Source organism: Nyctereutes procyonoides, unplaced genomic scaffold (genome assembly GCF_905146905.1).
Source record: "Nyctereutes procyonoides isolate TBG_1078 unplaced genomic scaffold, NYPRO_anot_genome, whole genome shotgun sequence".
Classification (NCBI taxonomy): domain Eukaryota; kingdom Metazoa; phylum Chordata; class Mammalia; order Carnivora; family Canidae; genus Nyctereutes; species Nyctereutes procyonoides.
The window spans coordinates 69,100,503-69,124,530 of record NW_026575135.1 but is presented as its reverse complement, the minus strand read 5'-3'; the positions used below and the strand labels follow the sequence as shown (position 1 = coordinate 69,124,530).

General features: G+C 38.7%; 1 protein-coding gene across 1 annotated transcript in view; it reads left to right on the top strand.

The window, feature by feature from the left end:
- Nucleotides 1-24,028, top strand: part of KCNN2 (potassium calcium-activated channel subfamily N member 2) — a 142,184-nt gene that overhangs the window by 41,135 nt on the left and 77,021 nt on the right. The window lies entirely within an intron of this gene.

Sequence of the window (24,028 nt, the reverse complement as noted above, 5' to 3'; positions counted from 1 at the left end):
GACAAAACTTAACATTTGTGCTTACGGTAATGCCTTGATGATTATGTCTTTCTTTTTTTTTTTTTAATAGAGGTTGAGAGTGCGAGGGGAGGGCAGGGGATTTTGGGGAGGCAGAGGGAGAGAGACAGAGAGACACACACACACACTTAAGCAGGCTCCATGCCCAGCATGGAGCCCTACTCGGGGCTTGATCTCATAACCCTGAGACCATGACCTGAGCTGAAATCAAGAGTCAAACGCTGAACCAATGGAGCCTCCCAAGTGCCCTGATTATGTATTTATCTTTCTGATTTGATCAGTTTTCAGTGAGGGCTGTCTTTATAATTGGTGTCAAAATTTGGAGACCTAAGAATTTTATAGGAGATTCTATTTGAAATGTCTGTTGAATGGTAATACTGATTCATTTTGGTCATAGTATGGATTATTGTTGAGACAGAAATCTAGTGGAAATGCGGTGATTGGGGCTGTCTGAACTTTAGGAAATACCTCAGTGTGGTTTGTTGATTGCAGTGCTTATTTAACACAGTGTCCACCTGATTACTGATAAGGAGCTTATAGGTATAATACTTGGTTTTTTATTGAGCTCACCAGTTAGAAGGGGAGGTATGTATTTGTTTTATTGTCTGAGATGCTCTGGTGGTTTAGAGCTAGACACACATTCTCAGAATTTAGGAGCCATCCAGTGAATCTGAATTAATTAGTAGTAGCGTCAAACTAAAAAATTAGTTTGTTTGCCATTTAGCAAACAAACAAAAATAGATTTGTTACATAAATAGGAGGACCTCTGTCCTAATGAGGGGAGAACCTCATGTGACCTTGGTTAGGAAAATTCAAGTTGAAATTAGCAATAGACAGAACCGATTTAGTAGTTTATAGAACTGTTAAATATTAGGATGTTCTTTGTAGCCACTGGATTTTTTTTTTAAATTTAGCTTTTGCAGGTTCAAAGGTATACATGTACACAGATGGTTTAATGAAGAAAAAATATCCGTATGAGAATTGTTGCAAAAATAGTAAACCTACAATTCCCTTTCCCCATTTTGATTTTCCAGAAGCAACCACTCAAAGATCTTTTAGTCTTTTTTTTTTTTTTTTTTTTTTGGTGATTACTCTTCATATTTTTGAATAAAATTGCTTATTTTGCTACCACTACTAGGTTTTTCATCTAGTATTTTATGAAAGTTGAGGTTTTTGTTTTCTTTCACACATAAATACTACTTTTAAGATTCTACTCCCCAGAAGAGTAATTGCCATCTTCCCAAGAAGTTACGTAAACACCAATGATCTACATTCCACACTCACATCCTCATGACGATGTGAACCACATTTGTGATTGAACAGTGTGTAGTATCTTATTAGCATTTTGCTCTTTCTGCACATCTTTTTATTTTTCCTACATTCTTCCATATTATGTAAGTATTCTTTGGCCAGATCCGTGTATATTGAACAGTCTGTCAATTTCACCTTGAAAACCAATTCTGACTTCTATCCTGCTTGTCTATCACACTGGGGATTTCCTCTGGCATCTTTGTATGTTGGGTACCTTTTTTCTTGAACCCCATTTCTCTTTTTCCACCTTTTCTTCATTTTTGGCAGAATTCATCTTCCAGTGGCTTTTAAGAAAAGGTAGCATGGGTGGGGGGAGAGAGATTCTTTGGGAGTTTGCAGATAATGGCCATTCTTCTTTACTGCTTCTTTGATAATGGGGCTGGATATAAAACTCTAGATTGGAAATCACTTTTGCTCAGAATATTGAAGGCTTTATTTTCCTTTGGCATCCAGGATCCATCAGTCTGTTACTATTCTAATTTTTTTGATCCTTTTTTTCCTTGGAAATTTGGAATCAGTGTTCTACAGTTGCAGCAGGATGCATATTGGTGTGAATCTGTTTTAATCTGGAGGACTGTAGGGAATTTAATGGGCCTGTTCAATCTTGGAATTAATGTCCTTCAGTTCTTGGAAGTTTTCTTGAATTATTTAATGATTTTTGTTCCTCTGTTTTGTTGTGTGCATATTAGCCCTCCTGTGTTAGTTCTATAATTTCTCCGTTTTCTTTCTTATATTCTTTTCTGTTTCTGTGTTTTCTCTGTGGGAGATAACCTTAGTCTTATCTTCCATGCTTTCTGTTGGAATTTAATTTCTTTTTAATGTATATGAATTTCCAGTGTCTCATTTTTGGTTCCTAAGTGCCCCCCTTTGAAGAAAATAGCATTGTACTTTTGTTCTTAGACACATTGTGTTCATAGATGTTAATGATAATTTTTGAGATTTTTTTTCCCTTTGTATATGTACTGTTTCCCCCAAAGATTCATTTTTCTGTTGGTTTTGGCTTCTAGCTTTCCTTGAGTAGCTAGGTAACCTAACTGTCTGTTCATACTTGACAGTGAAACACTCAAGAGCTGAGTGAGTGGAACTTTCTGTGCAAATCTAAAAGCTGTCAACTGTGGGCTTTCCAACAGGATCATTGGGGGTGGCGGGTACAGAACACCAATTTTAGTATCTTGATGTATTTTCTGTTTCCTCTGAGCAATCTGACAGGCATGGGAAGTTGCTTCTCCTGTCCTGCCTTGAGAGTGTAAGCCTAGGTGAGAGCATACCGTGAACTGAAAGGGCAGAGAAGAGGTCTCAACCATTAATTTGTGAACCTTTGTTTTCCTAGTTGTAGTAGAATAGCCTACTCCCTATGATGCTTGATACTCTGCAGTCAACCCACTTGACCTTGTGTTTTGCCTCTCCAGACAACAAACTTCTAGGCTTTTGCCAGTTGGCAAAAGGTACTATAGTTACAAAAACTGGAGAAGGGAATCTAGGTATCTAACTGCTTTTATGTGGTTGGTATATGAAGCTGTCCTCACATTTAAAGCTCTGTCCCAATCTCCAATTGCAGAGGTACTGGTACCAAGGATTACTGAGTCTTTGGGCGGGATAGGGGGTTGGTTCTCGATTCCAGTATGGTTGCTTCATGATTTTTCACCACTTCTGGTCTAGAATTCTCCTTTCTCAAGTCAGGTAAGTCAGTGATTATGTGTCCATTGGCTTTTGAGCTCTCTTAATACTGTCTTGCCACTCATTCTTGCTGTCCTTATGGGTTTGTGCTCTTTGTCTCTTTTAAAATTATTTACTGTCATTTTAATGGGGATTAGGGAGGGAGCTGAGGTCAGCATATTTGTTGAGTCTGCCTATTTGATAAGAAATTCTGTAGTGATTAGTTTTTAATATCAAGTATCTCAATCTTTTTTAGACCTCTTCATAGGTGTGGCATTTGAAGGATTAAAGTTTTCTTTTCAAACAAAAGTAGACTCCTTATGGTAGGGCTTTGTTTGCTAGCTGTCATGGTATTTAGAGGCTTATGATATTTTCTGGAGTGGATGTACCTATAAAGTTTGAAGAATAAATATGGAAAATCCTAGTTGATAAACCCAGTTTATGAAAACTACTCCTAGTTGAAAATTAAAGGTAATATTACATTGGGGGTAAAAGCATAGTTTAACCGTATGTACATTTGTATGAGTGGTCTCTCGTGCATCTGCTCCCCAAGGGCAGGAAATAAGTGGCCTCAAAACTGTGTACATCCCATACATTTTCTTTTCAAAAGTGGTCCATCTTAACTGTTTGAACCCATCTTCACTACATTCAGAATGCCTAAGACAAACTGTGTCACACCTTCCTAGCAGCATAAAGTATGTGTGTTTTTTAACATGCTGAGATTGTTAGGTGAAAGACCAGTTCTGTGTTCATATAAAAAGACACTAGAAAGTGAAAACTGCCCATTTCATATGAAGACTGAGAGTCTGTCGCCAGCAGTTACATAATGGGAACATACTGTGGCATGGCAGGGTAGGGAGGGAGAACAGACTCTGGACTGGGACACTGGGATTTCATTCCACTGGTGCAGTGGAGGGGCTGTGTGCCCTCAGGCCAACCAGCTCACTTCTTTTTGTCTTAATTGCTTCACTGCAAACTAAATGGATCGATAGCGATAGGCTTTCCTCTTCCAAAGGTAACATTTCCTAATTGTACAAATGTGTAAAAGAAAATAAAATCATTAACCAGTGTTGTGATAGTAGATTTTCTACACTTTGTTTTTCATTTGATTTCCCATTTTGCTGCACAAAATGTCCAGATAGTAACTTGTAAGATACAAAGAAAAAAAGAAATTAGCCCTATTTTTTTTACAAAGTTGATTTTGATAGATGTCATTCACATCTTACCCTTCCTTAAATGTCTTCCTTCCTTCCTTCCTTCCTTCCTTCCTTCCTTCCTTCCTTCCTTCCTTCCTTCCTTCCTTCCTTCCTTCCTTCCTTCTTCCTGTTAAATTTGCAGTACTTCATACAACACAGCTTTCCTATTTCTTTGGTTTGGGATTTGGATTTGAATGAACCCCACTATTCTCTCCATATTAAAGGAGGATTCATACCTCATAGAAATTCTCTTCTTAGTAAATTACAACAAGTTTAGGAATATTTTTTATAAGGAGGAAGCTTTTAGGACACCTGGGTGCCTCAATTGGGTAAGCAGCTGACTTTTGATTTTGGCACAGGTCATGATCTTAGGGTCCTGGGATCAAGCAAGCCCTGCATTGGACTCCATGCTTGGCTTGGAGTCTGCTTAAGATTCTCTCTCCCTTTCCCCTCCCCTCATCATGTGTGCTCGCTCTCTCTCTCTCTCAAATAAATAAATAAATCTTTTTAAGAAAATGGTTAAAAGAGGGAGCTTTTGAGAGAGAGAGAAGCACATGGCTCTTGGGAGAAGTTTGTTTCACAGACCTATCCCTCTCCTTCCACAGAGCATAGCACATTTAGAGGTTTCTGAAAAAATGTTGTGTACTGATGAGGAGGACATCCTGTAGGATGTTTCTCTTCCTGGTGGTATTACTTTTCCTGACAGATCATGTACTTTTGATTTACCTATAAGAAATAAAAACTCCTTTTTTTGTTTTATTTCTCTCCTTCCCTTCTCCTACCCCTAACCCCCTCTTCTGTGGAAGGCAGGAAGAAGCTGAGTGGCAAGTATATGACATTATGTCTGTAGCCAACATTTGTTGCGGAGGCTGCCCCAGACCAGTGTCCCTTCTCTCTCTGGTTTTGTTTTGGCTTTATGTTGAGGTGGATCTCAAGCCTGGAAAGAACACTTTCTTATAAAACAACCCATAAAGTATGACCTGATGCTGTTAAAATGATTTTTTTTGTCTTGCAGACATAGACCACAGCATTGAATCAAATGTATCAAGAGAACTTTCAGGAACATTTATGTTTTACAGGAAGTCTGAACCCCATAGCTTGGGGTCCTGAAAGCTGGGAATTATCCCATTTTGACTTTTTGAGGCTTCACTGTTTTGGTGAAGAGCATGGGTGAGCATTCAATGCAAGTGTGTGCTTCACTGGACATGGTTTTGAGGAAACTGTTTTGCAAAGGGGTAGGATAGGATACTGTGGGCCGGGGCTGTGTTACACAAAGGAAAGTGTTTTGCTCTGTTTTGTTTTTTTCTTTTCCCCTATAAGGGTTCCCAGAAGACTTTATATGTGTATGTACTTTGGATGTATCCAGGCAAGGAAAGGAACGTTGACTTGGCCACATCTGGGAACCAGAGTTGGCACATATCAGTAACTGAAGTTTCAGAGATGGAAAGGCATTTTAACTTTCTGCACAATATTATTTTCCTGATTTCTACAAGTTTTATAATGTGGAGGTGGGGGCTGAGTTTGGGATGGACAGAAAGAAAGGGTAAGGCGTGGGGAACTGGGGACCTTGGTGGCAGTATTACCATGGAAAGAAGCAGACACAATCTGTAATAACGTAAAAATGTACAAATGCCAGATGCTTGGTCCTATTTGTTGCTAGAAAAGATTAATTTAGTTAAGACATTCATGGTCAGGTAAATTCACTGTTGTGTGTTTTTTTTTTTAAGATTTTATTTATTTTGGAGAGAGAGAGTGAGCATGCCTATGAGCGTCAGGGGGAGGAGCAGAGGGAGAGGGAAAGAATCTCAAGCGGACTCCTCACTGAACATAGAGCCCAACATGGGGCTCAGTCTCACAACCCTGAAATCATGACCTGAGCCAAAACCAAGAGGTGTGTGTTTAACTGACTGAGCCACCCAGATACTCCTAAATTGGCTGTTCTTATGTATCTCATTGCTTTATCTTTGAGAGTGCTTAAGTATGCCTTAACTAGTGTGCATTAGTTAAGACGAAAAGGCTTCTTAAAATGGCTTTAGAATGGTTTGCTCTTTTCCCAAGTGGGAAAATTGGAGAAATGAACAATGGAAGTGGTTTTGTAGAGCTTCTCATAAACTAAACTGCATTTTAGACAGATTAAGAATAAACTCTTTTCACCATTCAAAACCAACAGATAAATATAGGTAATAAGTATTTATTATATAGAAATATTTATTTTATAATATAACATATATTATAAAATCAGTATTTATTTTTTTAAATTATCAAAGAAAAAAATTATCAAAGACAACTGAGGAATGGAGTTTTAGTTGTGTTTAGAATCTATTATTCAGTCTTAAATATATGTTTTAAAAATATGTTTTATTTCTTGCATTAATCACATAAGATTTCTCTTTTTTTAAGTTTTTAAAATAATTAAGAAAATTGTCACTAATAGTCTCCTACATTGCATTTTTTTAATTGCCTGAAATGAAATTTAATGCCAAAATGATTTCTGAAATGCAGCTGAAATTCCCTTATTATAACAGTATATTGTATAATATTATAGTCAAATTATGTCCCATAATAAAATTGTATCCAACATAAACTTTATATAAAATAGCTGCTTTTAACACAAGGATTTGTTATGTCTTCCAACATCAGTATTAACGAAGGAGTCGATAAGGAAAGCCCTTGCAGGATGAGAAGGGCCTATTTTATTTTATTTTATTTTATTTTTTATTTTTTTAAATTTTTATTTATTTATGATAGTCACAGAGAGAGAGAGAGAGAGAGAGAGAGAGAGAGAGAGAGAGGCAGAGACACAGGCAGAGGGAGAAGCAGGCTCCATGCACCGGGAGCCCGATGTGGAATTCGATCCCGGGCCTCCAGGATCGCACCCTGGGCCAAAGGCAGGCGCCAAACCGCTGCGCCACCCAGGGATCCCAGAGAAGGGCCAATTTCAGCACCACTTCATAGAGGATATATGATTTGGGGTTCCACTTTCCATTCCATATGGGTCCTGAATACCCTGTCATTTTTGTACATACTAAGGTAACGTGAATATACCCTTCTTCCTGCAAGGTCATTATGGACATTTAGAAAATTAAGTCAGGATTGCTGTGGTTACTTTTTTGTAACCAGATGTGAATTTGTTCTTCTAAACTCAGACATTTTTGACTTCTTCTTTATAGAGCATGATTTCGAATAAAACAACTTCAGTTTTTAATAGGTGATAAACTATTTAGAATGTTTAAATTATCTGGATTCTAATTTTGAACTTCCTCATTTCAAAGGAGTTTTAGTTTTATTTTTTTTTAATATGATGTAAGCCAGTTTTTCAAGGAGGAATAAATAAATGGCATCTGAGAGTCTCACTTGCTCTATTTATTTCAAAAATTTATTTATATAGGATCAACCACAGGGAAATGTGAAATAGGGAGCTATGTTTTCGAATGTTAGCTTGCTTTCTTGATCTGCCATCCATGATTTTATTTTATATTTTTAGGAGACTCACTGGGAGGTCTACACTTTTTCAAACTTTGACCATCAGAAATGCTTTATTTTCTGTTGATTTCCTTAAATTGGAAGCATGTTACTTGGGATCGAGTTTCTTCAGTAGTTGTCAAAGTAATCATAAAATAGCCATTGCAATGCTGGGGAAGCATCCTGCTTCCTTGATTGATCACGGTGTACTGGATAATTAGATTATTTCTTACCACTTAAAGTTTCAGCTGTTGCTAAGTAAACTCTAAGCATTTCATCAATGGATTTGTAATTTGTAGTTGATGGTAATGTATTACTTAGTAAACTTAGACTTCCAGAGTCTGATTCATACATACGGATATAGCCTTTTCGGACTCATAAATGAGTCACAACTTTAAAATGGGCCCTTTCAAGTTATAAAAGTCAGCAGTTTGAATGCATTCATCGTGCATCTGTGACTTGGAAAGCATCAATGCTCAGTATACTGTTTGCCAAATAAATTGATCATTAAAGTCTTATGGAAAAAAAGCCAATACTTTGTCAAGTTCAGTTTTCTCTTCATTCCTCCATAGATATGATTTGGTGTGTTTTTTTGTTTGGTTGGGGTTTTTTTTTTTTGGATCAATCTCCCAAGAAAACAATGAGAATTAATATTTGTTGACAAGATACTTTGAGATCCTGTTTTGAAAAGTACAGTTTGAAAATACCAGCATTGATTATATTCAAGCTAAAAAACAAAACAAAAAACAAAAAATCCAAACCAACCCAAGAACAAAACACCAAACAAAAAACATGAAGCCAAAAATAGCTCAGAAATCCAACCTTACAGGTCTTATAGTGAATTCATTATAGTCCTCCCCATCTTGACATTCATGCTGCTGTACAGATTTTATAGAATATGGGTCCTGATTGCCTACTAACTTTGGAAAATCCACACAGTACATTTGGGTGTGTGTATGCAATCCTATGCAGCTTTCTCATGCACTGGAGCTTCAGAATAACTGTGCCAGATAAAAAGAAAAAATATAAAGTCTAAATCTAGATGCCCTGACATTTCATGCTATTTTATCTTTAAGAAAATTAATATATTTCTTAAACATATATAAGGCTCAACTGGAGAAAATTCAACCTTTCCCCACTTGCCTGCAGGATTTTGTACATTCTTTTTTCTTTTTAAAATTTATATCCTTTATGTTTAATGTGATCTATGGCAAAATAGCATTAAAACAACAAAAGCAATTTGCGACAAGAAAAGTGCCTTTATAAGCAATAAAATGTACAAATTTTTGAGCATTTCCAGAGCTTGGACAAATCTGCCTTCTATCATAATGTTAAACTTTTGTAACCTTAGTACATATTAATGGGCTTGCTTCATGTTATGATTATCCATTCAGGAAATGAAATGGGTTTTAGAATTATATCCCAGAGCTGGTGATGGGGGAGAGAGCACCTCCTGTTGTTCAGGCAGGATGCTTGGCTGGACTCCCCAGTAAGTACTGGATGAAATGTTTTTCTGGTGCTTGCCAGCCAGGCAGAGCCATACCTAGCCTTCACAAAGGGGAATGGCAATCCTTGAAATCTCCCACTCTGCCATGTCCAGCCCTGTTTTGTCCCTGATTTAAAAGCCCATGGATTAATAAATAGTCTGATCACTGACAAATTCCTAGGCTAATCGGAAAAGGCCCAATCTTCAGATACTTTAACTTAGTATGGTGGTGAAGTCAAAGCCATTTTGAGAACATGGTCATTATTTAAGAAATGCTTGGTGAATAAGAAAAGGAATTTAAAAAAAAAAAAAAACCTCATGCAGAGTTTCACCATATTTTTGGCTAAAATGTAAGAAGAAAAGAGGATTTTTGTCATTCTTCCATTTTTTTTAACAACTTTATTGAGATATAACTTCTATACCTATTTTAAGTGTCTATTTCAGTCATTTCCTAGTAAGCGTTGAGAACTATACAACCATCACCTCTGTTGAGTTTTTTAAATTATTTATTTTCCTTTATTTGTTTTTAAGATTTTATTTATTCATGAGAGACACAGGCAGAGACATAGGCAGAGGGAGAAGCAGGCTCCTTGTGGGGAGCCCGACAGGAGTCTCAATCCCAGGATCCCAGGATCATACTCTGAGCCAAAGTCAGACGTTTAACCCACCCAGTGCCCTAACCTCTGTTGAGGTTTAAAAGCTTCGTCACCCCCCAAAAGACCCCTTGTTCTCGTTTGCATGAAGTCCCTGCTCCTCTGGTTCCAGGCAAGTACTGTTATATTGTGTGTCTCCATAGACTTGCTTTTCTGAGCATTTTATAGATATGGAATCAGATAATATATAGTGTTTTCTTTGATCTTGCTTAAAGATTTTGATGTTCATTCCTGTCATTGCATTGAGTTTGCTTTATATTGACAAGTAGTATTCCATTATAAGGATATGCCACACTTTGTCCACTCATTCACCAGTTGATATACATTTAGAAGGTTTCCTGCTTGGAGCCTGTGATGGCTAGACTCACTGTGAACTTGTGCACAGAAGTCTCTGAAAGACAGGTTTTATTTTTCTTGGGGAGACATCTAGAAGTGGCCCACACCATCTTGCCTTCCTGCCAGAAATCAAGCCTCTGTGAGGGTTCCACTTCTTATCACACAGCTTTGACAACACTGTGGGTCATCTCCACATGCACACATATATTTATTTCTGTAATCTTATAACCATTCTAGTGAGTGCAATGTAGTACCTTATTGTAGTGGTAACTTGCAGTTCTCCAATGACCAGTGATGGCCAGCACCTTTCATGTGATCATTTGCCATTTGTGTACCTTCTTCAGCAAAACATCTAAAGCGGTTGCCCATTTTTACACTGGGTCATTTGTCTTACTACATTGTAAGAACTTTCTATATTCTGATTACTGGGCCTTTCTCAGATGTATGATTTGCAAATATTTTCTGCAGCTTGTCTTTCCATTTTCATTCATGTGTTTTTTGAATGCTGTGGTTTTCTGAAGCCATGCATATTTGCCTTTCACTAAAGCAGTCTTGCTTAGCCTCTGAAAGCCAAGGGGATAAAAAGCCAGCTACACACACCCAGGGAGCTATAGTGAACTCTTTGAAAAGGCTACACTCCCTTGTTAAGTTTTTCTGCTTTTGTATGCTTCTCCTTGCTGCCTTTTGCTACCCCAAAGCCTTGCGTTTCTGGTATCTACCATTTGCTAGTTACAGGAAAGTGAGGAAAGAACAAGGCACATGGTTTATTCAACCTGAATTGAAAAATATCTGTCCAGGTCTTGCATCGCTGTGATGATGGTAGTCACTGTGAAAACGGAAGTCCAGAGAGCATCTATCACTTTAATCCTTAGGTTCTTGACTTGCTTCTAATGGGGATATTTAAAATTCTTTTCTTTTCTTCCCAATTTAGGCAGTAATTTGTTTTAAATGATCTACAGGTATCTTCATGACCAAGGGTAAATGTCTGTGACAGGTGTGACCCCATTTTAGAGATACAGCTAAAGATTGTTAAAAACCAAGCTCCTCCCCCTGCCCCTTTATGTGACCTCACTGAATTCTATGACAGTCTGGTGTCATGTCTTTGGAAGAGTGATGCTCTAGCCATGGGCTGCCTGACCAGATGACCATTGACTGATTTTTTCTTCATAGTGTGCTTTGTATCAGAGTGACAGGATATCATAGTACAACTCACAGGGAAGTGGCAATTGATATCTGACATTCAGTTTTCCACATTGGCTCAGGAGCCAAGAGATTTTTGAGTAGCCACTCCTAATATCTATTGTTTGTCATAGATTTAATATTCTAAAAGCTTTCTGTGTTATGTAAGGAGTGCCATTTTAGCTTAACAGAATTGTACTGAATAGTCTAACAGACGAGGATACAATTTAAAAATAAATTTTTGCAGACTTTGTGATATCTAGTGTCAGGGCTTTAGAACTTCTTATGAAACCTTCATGTAAGAATCATGGTCTGGTCTGTCAATATGAAAGCCACGAAGTAAGGCACAAAGTATTCAGATCAAGCTGGATTGGAAGACAATACCTTTTGGCAGTGATCAGAGTGAAAAGTTAAATTTAATAACTTTCCTGACTTAAGCAAAAGTTTCCTAATATTTCATGTGATTGGGCATTTTAGTGATCATAAGCTCTCTGTTTTTAACAAAACCAAAGCTGGGTTAGGTATTTATGGAGAATCCTCCTGAATCTCCACTTATTATTATTTTGGGGTAATTTTATGCTTTTGTCCCAGAAAGCATCACAAAACAAAACATCCAATACAGAAAGATCAGCTTTGGTCAGTAATTTTAATCTGGCTTAGTGATGGCCAGCCCTTAGAAATCTGGCTTACTGTGTGTATTTTCTGAAAAGGAACGAGGATTCCTAGATTTACTACTGTTATTTTTCTCGTTTGCCTACTGGGCTTTCTAGTGGACGGTAAGGCATTTTTGCCTTGGTTCTTTTTTTTTTTTATTAGTAAAAATTTTATTTATTTATTCATGAGAGATAGAGGTACAGACACAGGCTCCTCGAGGGGAGCCTGATGTGGGACTTGATCCCAGGACCCAGGATCACTCCCTAAGCCAAAGGCAGATGCTCAACCACTAAGCCACCCAGACGGTCCTGCTTTGGTTCTTTAGGTTCTAAGAAGCTCAGGATGTCCCTGTGAATTGGGAGTCTGTCAGGTTTTGTATTCCTGTTTAAAGATTCTTCATTTTTTATGGACTGATAGCCTTTCTTCCTCTTCTCATCTACCGTTCACCTACTGTGTCCTCTGGAATCCTGTCATTGGCACATACAGTGATGGGGCAGGTGTTCTGGATAGGTATGCAGTTGTATGGTAGAAAGGATGCAGGTGCCATGATAGGCAGGTTGGTGTGGTCTTGAAGAAGAACAGGAAGACTATTGACATCCTGGGTCACTAGCATAACATGCTCCAAACTTTCATCTGATCCTGGCTAGGTGAGGGGATGAATTTTCTCCAGTGTCAAAGTATTGAATGCCTAGGGTATTCTCCACGCTGTACCAATGAGGATACAAAGCCCTGCTTGAATCAAACTGCAAGGATAAAGACCATGTCTAGTAACATCTTGATCCCAACGGGCCCAGAACCCTTTAACACATGGGTCTTGTAAGATCTTACGAGTCTTCTAGTTCTATCAGATCAAGAGCAGTGACAATTACTATCACTCCATGAGGACTTGCGAGGTGTTTCTGCACAGATGTGTGCCCATCAGAACAATAGAGGGCTGACTACTAATGCTTCATGAGTGACTTCATGTCATGAGTTTAACTCTCCAAGAGACGTAAAGAATACTTCCCATGGGAATATAATGTATCTTAAATGGGGAAAAAATTCTAATGTCTTGATTTTAGTATCTTCTAGAAACTGGTTCATTTGAAAGCAATTAGAGTTTTACTATTTAGTAAGTTAACAAAGCTTAATGAGCAACTCTGTGTTAATTTAAAATTTCTTTGAAGCAGGGGCAAAAATAGCACTTGCTGAATTTTTTTTCTTTTAGTCAACATTGGTATGTAACATTACATAAGTTTGAGATATGCATTATAATTAGACAACTGTGCATTACACAGTGATCACCACCAAAAGTCTAGTTACCATTTGTCACTGTACAGTTGATCCCCTTCACCCATATCACCCGCTCCACAATCCCCTTCCCCTCTGGTAGCTGCCGATCTGTTCTCTGTGTTTGAGTTTGTTTTTGTATTTATTTATTTTGTTAGCTCATTTGTTTTTTCAAGATTCCACATATTAGTGAAGTCGTATGGTATTTGTCTTTCTCCATTACCTAGCATAATACCTTCAAGGCTCATCCATGTGGTTGCACATGGCAAGATTTCATTCCTGTTTATGGCTGAGTAAAATTCCATTGCATATGTATATACCACACCTTCTTTATCCATTCATCTATTGATGAATACTTAGGTTGTTTTCATATCTTGACTATTGTAAGTAATGCTGCAGTGAATATAAAAGTGCATATATCTTTTCAAATTAGTGTCTTCATGTTCTTTGAATAAAGACCCTAAAGCTGCATCATATGGGAGATCTATTCTTTATTTTTTAAGGAATTTCTGTATTGTTTTCCAGAATGACTACACCAATTTACATTCCTCCCAACAGTGCATTGGGGTTCCCTTCTCTCCACATGCTCTCTGACATTTTATTTCTTATATTTTTGTTAGCCATTCTAATGATGGGAAGTGATATCTTTGTGATATCCTTGTGCTTTTTGATTTGCATTCCTCTAATGATTAAGGAAGTTGAACACCTTTTTATGTGTTTGTTGGCCATCTGTATGTCTTCTTTGGAAAATATGTCTATTCACATCTCTGCCCACTTTTTTTTTTAAGATTTTATTTATTTACTCATGAGAGACACAGAGAGGCAGAGACACAGGCAGAAGGAGAAGCAGGCTCCATGCAGGGAGCCTGACGTGGGACTCGATCCTGGGTCTCCAGGATCACGCCCTGGGCTGAAGGCAGTGGTAAACCACTGAGCCACCTGGGCTGCCCTCTGCCCACTTTTTAATCAGGGTTTTTTTTTTTTTTTAAGTTATTGAGTTGTATGAGTTCTTTATATATTTTAGATGTTAACATTTTCTTGGATATATGATTTATAAGTATCTTCTCCCATACAGTAGGTTGTCTTTTCATCTTGATGACATTTTTCCTCAATGTACTGAAGGTTTTTAGTTTGATGCAGTCCCATTTGTTTATTATTGCTTTTGTCTTCCTTGCTTTTGGAGTCAGATCCACAAACATATCACTAAGATACATGTCAAGCAGCTTACTGCTTTTGTTTTCTAGGAATTTAATGTTATCAGGTCTTACATTTAAGTCTTTAATCTTTTTTGAGTTCATTTTTGTGTATGGTATAAGGTGGTGATCCATTTCATTCCTTTGCATGCAACTGTCCAGTTTTCCCAGTACCATTTGTTAAACATACTATCATTTCCCTATTGTATGTTCTTGGCCCTTTGTCATAAATTAATTGTCCATATATGTGCAGGTTTTTTTTCTGTGCTCTCAATTTTGTTTCATTGATCTTAGTGTCTGTTTTTATGCCCAAAACTTACTGTTTTGTTTAATATAACTGTAGTGTAGTTTGACATCAGGAAGCCTGATACCTCCAGCTTTGTTCTTCTTTCTCAAGATTGTTTTGGCTACTTGGGGATTTTTGTGGTTCCATACACATTTTACAATAATTTGTTTCAGTTCTCTGAAAATGCCATTGGAATATTAGTGGGGATTGCATTGACTCTGTGGATTGCTTTGAGCTGGATAGACATTTTAATGATATTGATTCTTCCAGTTCATAGCATGGTATGTCTTTCCATTTATTTGTGTCTTGACTTTCTTTCATCAGTATTTTAAAGTTGTCAGTGTACAAGCCTTTCATCCCTGTGCTTAAATTTATTTCTCAGTATTTTATTCTTTTTGATGTGATTATAATTGGGATTGCTTTCTTAATTTCTTTTTCTGACAGCTTATTGTTAGTGTACAGAAATGCCACAGATTTTTGTTTATTGATTTTATGTCCTGCTACTTTACTGAATTCATTTATTAGTTCTAACATTTTTTCTGATGGAGACTTCAGGGTTTCTGTGGTCTGCAAATAGTGGTAGTTTTACTTCTCCCTTTTCAATTTCATGCCTTTTATTTCTTTTTCTTGCCTTAGTGCTGTGGCTACTTGCTGAATTTTTGAAGACTGCAGGCACATTGGTCTTGGAAATCTGAAATCTTCATAATATGCTAAACTGACAGGCAGAAGACCTCGCAGAAATGTAACAGGCATGATACGGCACTGCTTGAAACCCTTTTCAGTGTTCAGCCTGGAAGTATTTTTATTTATTCTGTTGGAGCACATAGACTCCTGACAGAATTTTGCAGTCTTTTATCTTGTGTTTTGCTTTGTGGGCTTTCAGCATCTGTGTGTTATAGTCACTAACCGGGATTTGCAAAGGGAGGACAGAGGGAACCCCATCCTGAAGTGACATTAGTGATAGAGCAGTGCAGAGAAACATGCAGATGACATGAGCACACCTAAGGTAGCATTCCATCTTTTCCTTCTCAAAACCTACTATTCTAAAATTACTCTTGTTGTCTCCTTGTCACTTAACTCAGTCCATTGAGTCCCACAGTGTATTTAGTGCCATGGGTACTTCCTGAAAGTCTCATTAATAGTAATATGTAACCTAGCATTGCTCTTGCTGGAAATGCGCACAGCAAGTGCTGCTGAACATGGTCTGAAGAACTTCAGAGAATCCCAAAGGCAGCCTTCTGAAAAAGAGCATCATGAGCTTCATCAGGTTTAATTCCTCATACAGTCGTATCTCAAGATATCCCTACAGCAGTGCAGGGGTTTCCAAGTGGGTTATTTGAAAGATAACATTAGAGTTTTTTTCATGGCCCTTCATCCATTTTTACTTAAATTCTAATTTTACTGTGAGATTCAGGCGATGAATTTCTATTTGTCATAGCTTAAATGAGGAGGGTTTTTTTTTTATTAGCCGTTATAATATATTTAATGACTAAATATTAAAGTACTGGGGTGATCAAGGAAGAAACATTGACATTGGCTCAAGTGATAGGTATGGTGTCATATGGATGTTAACATGTGACCTAAGCTATATGGAGTAGTTCTATCTAGAACCCAGTAGAACTCATTTTTCATATATGTTAAACAAGGACTACCTCCTATAGCTACCACCTATAGCTAATGCAGCAAGATATGGAAGAAGGGCCCTGCCCTATTGGAGGACTCTTGGTTCTGACTTCACTGACTTGGGTAACATCAGTAGGAACACTAAGTCACTAAGAAATCTAATCTGGAAGTGGTAGAGGAGCAGATCTTGGGATGGATTTAGAACCAAAGCTTTCAAAAGTCATTGAACACTGGCAGAATGACTTTCCTTTGACCAGGAAAATAATTTAAAGTCTTCTTTGCAGTGTTGTTCTCCACAACATGTACGCTGAGCTGTGGGTAAAGCAGTGACTCCATGCTGCTTAGTCTTGGCACTTTTAAGGTGAAACGGCCTTTATATCTGTTATGTAATGAAATAGCATCACAATTGTCTTGGTCCTATGGTCTCTGCTTCTGAATTCAGTATGGTTCCTATCAAATTAGTTATGTTGCTTAACATGGGAGGAATTGACCAGCAAGACGTTAAAATAATTCCCATTTGATTTTCTTAGATGCATCTTTACTGTCCTTTCATGAGGTTTGCTTGCTATGTCTTGTAAGCATTGCTGCCATTTCCATCAACATAATGCTTATCCTTCAGAAGAGTAGAAAGGAGGAAGCTGTAATTTAGCAAAGGTACCAGACATCTGGAACAATGTCATGATTGTGGCAACATTTTGTATTAAGAAATTGCTCACACAACATTTTTTATAGATGATCCAAAAACTTCAGTGGCATTGTTGCCTGGTAAGAATTTCATATGATCGTCACATCACCACTCCCCCTCCTTCCTTCCTCATTGCATTTGATCCTTCATAGGGCCTGTAGATTCATCTCCTTTCAGCTGAGGCTGCTCTGGCCTCAGAGGACTGTTGTTTAATTGCAGTTTTCAAGCAACGTAGAAATAATATTCCCCTTTCCTTCCCCAATGTTTTGGATGGATACATTTTTCATATTTAAGACAGGTGGTATGTGACTTAAAATTGCATCACATGTCTTTCCCAAAAGAAGTTCATTTTTTGAATGCTGAAGACTTCTGTACCTTTCCAGTACAGCCTTAAGTTGTCTTAACCACCTTCCAATCTGTTTTGCACATAGCCTTGGATGTTCTTGATTTAAGCATATATTATATTTCCTTCTTATAGATTGTTGGAAAGGAGGAGATCCTGAGTTATGGTTACTAGTGAACCAATACTTAGGTGAAACATTAAAAAAGAAGAGAAAGAAAGCCGACATGTGGGTTAAGCTTTGTTAACATAGATTAAGTTTTAAAAGAAGGTATCTGTAATTTGCCCACTTTTATTCAAATTCAAGTGCATTTTCCTTGTATGTTCTGCCAGGAAGCACTGCCTTAGAATCACCGTTAGGTTTCCCAGTTTCTCCTTTTTGGTATTTGCTCAATGGTTTTCTATTAAAACCATTGTGCTCATCGGTCTTTTCTAAAATGACCACTAGGCACAAAGGGAAAATATGACTCCATCAGAGAGAAAGCTTGAGCCGCTCTGGGTGGCATCTCCATGTTAGGGAGTTGGCTGAGAATGACTTAGGCTTCCAAAAAACTGAGAAAAAGCCTGTGTATGTGCAGATCTCTTCAGGACTAGAAATGGCTGGGCATTCAAAAAGATATATACCTTCATATAGTATATATACTATATATTAAATTATGCATAAAGTTATGTTTGTACGCTATGTATTATGTATAATACATATATATATTATGTGTGTGTGTATATATGTATACATATACACATACATATATCTACACACACATATCAATTAAAAATTTGAGCACTCCCTTGTGAATATCCTTTGAATTCAGGGTGAGATCATTCATCATGGCCACTGTGGTGATGAGGTCAAGCTCCTGAGTCTGACGTGTTTAAACCTTCAACTGACTTTGGGCTCAGCCTTAAACTGTTGTCTCAGAGCAGACCATCATCCAAGGCTCCTAGGTTACTGGTACAAATCTGACTGTAAGTGTTCAGAAAAGCAAGTTCTACCAAGGTCACTTGACATGTCACCAAGCAAATGATCAGCACTTTTATAATCATTAGTGTCCATAGTTTTATGAGCCTCAGGGCTGGTCATTATTGATTGGCCAGATACTATCTTAGGAGGTGAAAGTCATAAATCATCTACTGTGGCAAGTAAAGTTAAAACAGAGAAGTATACAAGTCCCTGGGACCCAGTTGGCAAAACACTGGTGTTCAATAAGTTTATTAATTGTCAGTTGAGAGTCCCCTGAAGCAAAGCAACAGGGTACATAGCCCCATTTTCGTGGAGCACTGTGTAATGGATTCCTGCCTGACTCCTGCAGCAGAGGGCTGGTGCCTTTGATTCTCTGTACATAGCACCAGGCATGAAACCTGGAGCAAAGCCAGCAATCAGTCAATAATTGTCAGATGAGAGAATGAGTGGTTAATTCTGGATGTTTTGCTAATTCTTAAGGTCCTTTCCCTAAGTCCTCAGATCTAATTAGATTGGAACACAGCTCCCCACCCACATGTTCCCCCCTCCTTCCTCCCCTCCACACACACAAAGGAAAAACAAAACAAAACCCTGAATCCTACGAGCTTAATTAAGGAGACTAATAAAAAATCTCACCTCTTCAGGGGACTTAAGAAGTGTGTTATAAGTTGTTTTCGAGTTAGAGTTGTCCATATGTATATTAAGATCCATTTCTGAAGGTATTCATTTTATCAAAAGAACAAAAAAAGCTACAAATGGGTTCTGGATCAGGCAACAAGACGAGATAGAAAATTTTTACCCATTATGTCATTTACAAATATATATGTTGGCATTCCTATTTGGTTGTGGGGAGCATAAATATAAAAATGCCGTAGTCTTTGCCCTCTAGGAATTTACAATATACAGTTGATCTGTGAATAACATAGTTTGAACTGTACTGGTTCACTTTTATGTGGATATTTTTGATAAATACAGTATACCACTATAAATGTAGTTTCTCAATAACACATTCTTTTGCCTAGTTTATGTAAGAATATAGTACATAATACATATAATATATAAAATATGTGTTCATTGACTCTTACCAGTAAGTTTCCATCAGTAGTAAGCTATTAACAGTTAAGTTTTGGGGGACCCAAAAGTCATAGGTAGGTGAGGGGGGTCAGTGCCCCTAAGCACTGAGTTGTTCAAGAGTCAGCTGTTGTAGGGTAAATTTGGAAACAAACTCTATTATGAGAGAAAATAAAGTAAGTACCACAGCTGAGGGACAAGCTCACGGATGATTCAATCATAATATTGAGACTTAGTGGAAGACTTCCTAGAGAAGAAAACATTTGATTTGGGGCTTAAAATAAATAGAATTTCAGAAGGGCCCAAAGTGAAGTAGACTAGTACTGCAGGAACAGCATAGTAAGGGGTATGGATAAGAGAAAGTACAGGGCATGGTCAGGGGGGCAGAAAGCAGCTGTGTCCACAGTAAAGACTTTATGAAGAGCTATGGTGGAGATCACCTAATTTGGGGCTGATGTCCAAGAGGCCAAGGGGTCTGGATGTTCACCTGTAGGCCTGCTCCCAAAAACCTTCTTCATGACATTAACATCACCTGCATTATTTTATTAGCATGCATATTAAATTGACATTTAGTTTTTTAAAATACTTTTACTGGGGAAGGAACTTATAAACCTATATTACTTGCTTTCAATAAATCCAGCCAACCCAACACCATTACTAAATTCTGATTTGACGCTGTTCCTTCAGGTATGCTCTGAGCTGTACCTGTAGGCTTGTCACAAAGGGATATTAGCAAGTGTCGAAGGCTGGATCTTGACCTACTAGCCCTAAATGGATGCTTTTTCTTAAACTTCTCAGAAGGACCCAAAGAGAATTGAAATGAAAATAAATGACTTACTGAGATATATGGTATTTTTTTAATCCAGAGTCTCTGTGCTAGCAACATGCATCTCAGATACCTCTGGAAACCTTAGCCTGGACCACTGCTTACATCCACCAGTTTGGAAATTCTCCAACAGACAGTGGAAAGGTTTTAGGATATCTGAGTAATGCAAACGCTGGCTGCACTTTGGAGGGAGAACCCCCAGCAGCTCTGTTGTAACCGGCAGCTGGGAAGAGGAAAACCAGAAGAGAGGCTAGAGGGGAGGGCCAGACTAAGGGATGGATATGTTAACCTTAAAAATGAAACTGCCAGTGGTTTCACCAGCGCAAGTGGTTTCACTAGCGCAAATGGGTTTGTCTGAGAATTGCAGAGAATTACGATCTGGGATAAGTAAGCTACTGCAAAAGGGTAGGCGAATCTATGGAACTGAGGGAGAATCTCTCTTTTACAGAGCAAAGGGGGAGTAATGGGGGGGGAGTTTAAAGTATGGTCGCTTCTCATTGGCTGAGCTGTGACAGCCTCTCATTGGCTGGGCTGTTGCTAGGGGAAAAGGAAAACCTTTATTTTTCCCACTGGTGGTAAAGTAGTAGGAGCTGCAATTGACCAAGACTGTAGGGTGTGAGAGCTCCCCCTCCTGGCCATCTGCCTCCATTCTCAGATTTCCTTTTATTAATTTTTTACAGATCCTTCCCTGGGCCAGGTACCGAGGGAGTGATATATGGGCATCTGAGAGGAATCTGAAACTCTAACTTGTGTGAATGTTACAGGGACCTACAGATATGCTGAACCCAGGAAGAAAGAGTTGAAGAGGGGGCAGTGAAGGGATTTATTCTGAAGATGCTCAAAAGATATTGAAAGAAGAAAATAAGGTCATTAAGACAAGCTCAGGTACCACCTTCATCTAAAGAGATGGGAAGAGGCGGAGATAGGGTAAGACCCAAAGAAAGGGAACATTTTTTTTAACGTTTTAATTTTAAAAGATTTTTTATTTTTAAGTAATTCTCCACCCAACATGGGGCTCAAACTCACACCCCAAGATCAAGAGTCAAATGCTCCACCTACTGAGCCAGCCAGGCATTCCCCAAAGAAAGGGAAATTAAGTGAATCCTCAATATATCACCTTTGTTCTCTATGAAGTAGGACATAAAGCTATGTATGGAGAACAAGCTTGGTGAATAAATGGCAATAAATTCAATAAATGGAAGATATTAGTCTGTTCTACCCAAGGTTTTGGTATGAATAAGGAGCTTACCTATTAGAATTTTTAGTATTTTGAACTTTGCAAAAATCTCAAGATATTGCAACCTCAGGTACTCATAACTATTAGGAAGATTCAGTTAGGAGTTAATACACTCTTGTTCTTGCACATCTCAAGGGTTCCACATTCCTTTTTTAAAAAGATTTTATTTATTTATTCATAAAAGACACAGAGGCAGAGCCATAGTAGAGGGAGACTCAGGTTCCCTCTGGGGATCCAGATGCAGGACTCGATCCTAGGACACTGGGATCACGACCTGAGCTGAAGGCAGATGCTCAACCACTGAGCCACCCAAGTGCCCCAGGTTCCACATTTCCTAATTCTACATGACCTACACCAACAGTCCTAAAATGCACACATCTTTGTGTCCAAGTCACAGGATTTTGGAAGATGAGAGGGATTTTCAAGGTTATCTTGTCCAACTATTAATTTAATTCTTAAATCCTGTCAACTATACAAAGTGTCATTCGAGCCATACTTGGAACCTCAGAGGATGCTCTTACCAACTCCTGAAAAAGCCTACTCTGTCCTTGGGCCAGTTTCTTCTATTTTTAAATATGCTAAAATTCTTTCAGAGCACCATAAAAGTTATAGTGTCTTTCCTGGCTGACTAAACCTGAGTTTCTTGGGGAGACTTTCCTCCTCCACTGTACTAACCCTCACTAGACTAAGAAATGAGAATCATCTGGCAGCTTGGTTAGTGGCACCAGAGTTTACTTGACACAAAAATGGAGTCGCTTCTGTGTGATGATGCCTGGAGTAGTTCAATTAACTATTTACATTTGAATACAAATTTTTAAAAAGATTTTATTTATTTATTCATGAGAGACACAGAGAGAGGCAGAGACATAGGCAGGGGGAGAAGCAGGTTCCCCTCAGGGAACCCGATGTGGGACTCAGTCCCAGGAACCTGGGATCATGACCTGAGCCAAAGGCAGATGCTCAACCACTTAGCCACCCAGGTACCCTTGAATACAGATTTTAAGTTGCAATTATGTCTCTTTCTCTTTGGAGCTTCTCATGTGTTTTCATCTCGAATTTACCCTACCCGAGCACCTCTCCTCACCATCCACCTGGGACTATACTATGATGGCTGCTTGTGTCAGACCGCAGACCACAGGCTCTCTAAGGCAGAGTCATTTCTCTCTCCTGCATTGCTTCATGTATCCACCTGTCAACCACATAGAGACTCTGCACCATGTGAGGCTGTCTCCGGGTCCTAGCTCAGAACAATGACAGGTGCCATTGTGCGGACTCCTCGGTAGATGAGTCAGCGTGCCTAGCCCAGGGCCGGGCACATGTAACTGTTCCATAAATAGGTGACAAACCAGGGGAATGTGCTAGAGAGAGTGCTGGAGTTTGCTACACCATCTTGCTGCTGGTGGGACGGGTGAGACACGACGCTACAGCCCTAGCTCAGATCTCAGACCTCAGAGGGTTGAAGGGTTTGACAGGCGTTCAAAGCCAAACAAAACCATGTGCTTATACCCAGCCCTCCAGGGACATCAGACAGTGATGAGGAGGTGCGGAGAAGGCAGGGCGAAAGCAGCAAATGCTGATCGCCTTGCTCCCTCCTGCATCTCCCAGAGACCCAGCAGCCCTTCTAGCGTGTGCTTTGGATCCGCCTGAGGAGCACACAATTTCTGCCAGAGGTGGCCTTGACTCGTAAGCACAGCTGATGGTACAAGAGGAAAAACTAGTGGTAAAACATTTCTTTTCAAAAATGTTTGAGGGGATGGCTGGTCTAGGGGCACCTATGTGAATATACCCCCTTGGATGTTGTGGGAATGTGGGGAAAATTGGTACTTACTCGGGTTCTGCTAGGTGACCTGTCACAGTCCAGGAGCACTTGTCAATGTCTTTCTGCCTCTGCTGCTTCCACTTCGTGGGCAGCTCAGAGAAACAAACTCCAGAGCTCGATTGTATTTTTTTTCTCCTGATAGCATCTGCTTCAACCCTGTCCTTGGGGTGGGGGTGGGGGGGTCACCTTCCTGCTGGGTGCTACCTCCACTTTTCATTGTCCTAGTAAGTGATCAATTCTGCCTCTTGGCTGCTCAGGGCATAATTTTGCTTTATTTCACATGGGAAGGAGAAAGAGTTGCAATGCTTTGAGAATGCGTCTTCGGTCTACTCATTTAGCCTCTGCAGAAATGAGCAAATAGTGTTTCTCCCTAAAAATAGCTGGAAGAAAAAGATTTTCATATTCTCCTTAGTCAAGAAGAACCAACCCTGGACTTTGGTTTGCAGGGAAAAGAAGAGAGGGTAATGTTCCCTTTGGTTATTGCCCATGAAATGATTGTATCTGACTCTATATGAGCTGTAGTCTTTTTTAGGTTTTGTGATTCCATAACTTCTCTGAAAAGTTCAGAAATGAGGAGGAACAGAAAAATGAATAAAGCTTGTTCCATAGACACTTCTAAATATCAAGCAGCCTTTTTTTTTTGCATTAAATTAGCAACGTAAAGGAGTTTCTTTTTAAGTAAGCTTGAATTATGTTGTCGAGGTTAGAGCACCATTGAATATTATGTTTTTGCCTTTCCTTTACTAAAGTTTCACAAGTTAGAAAGG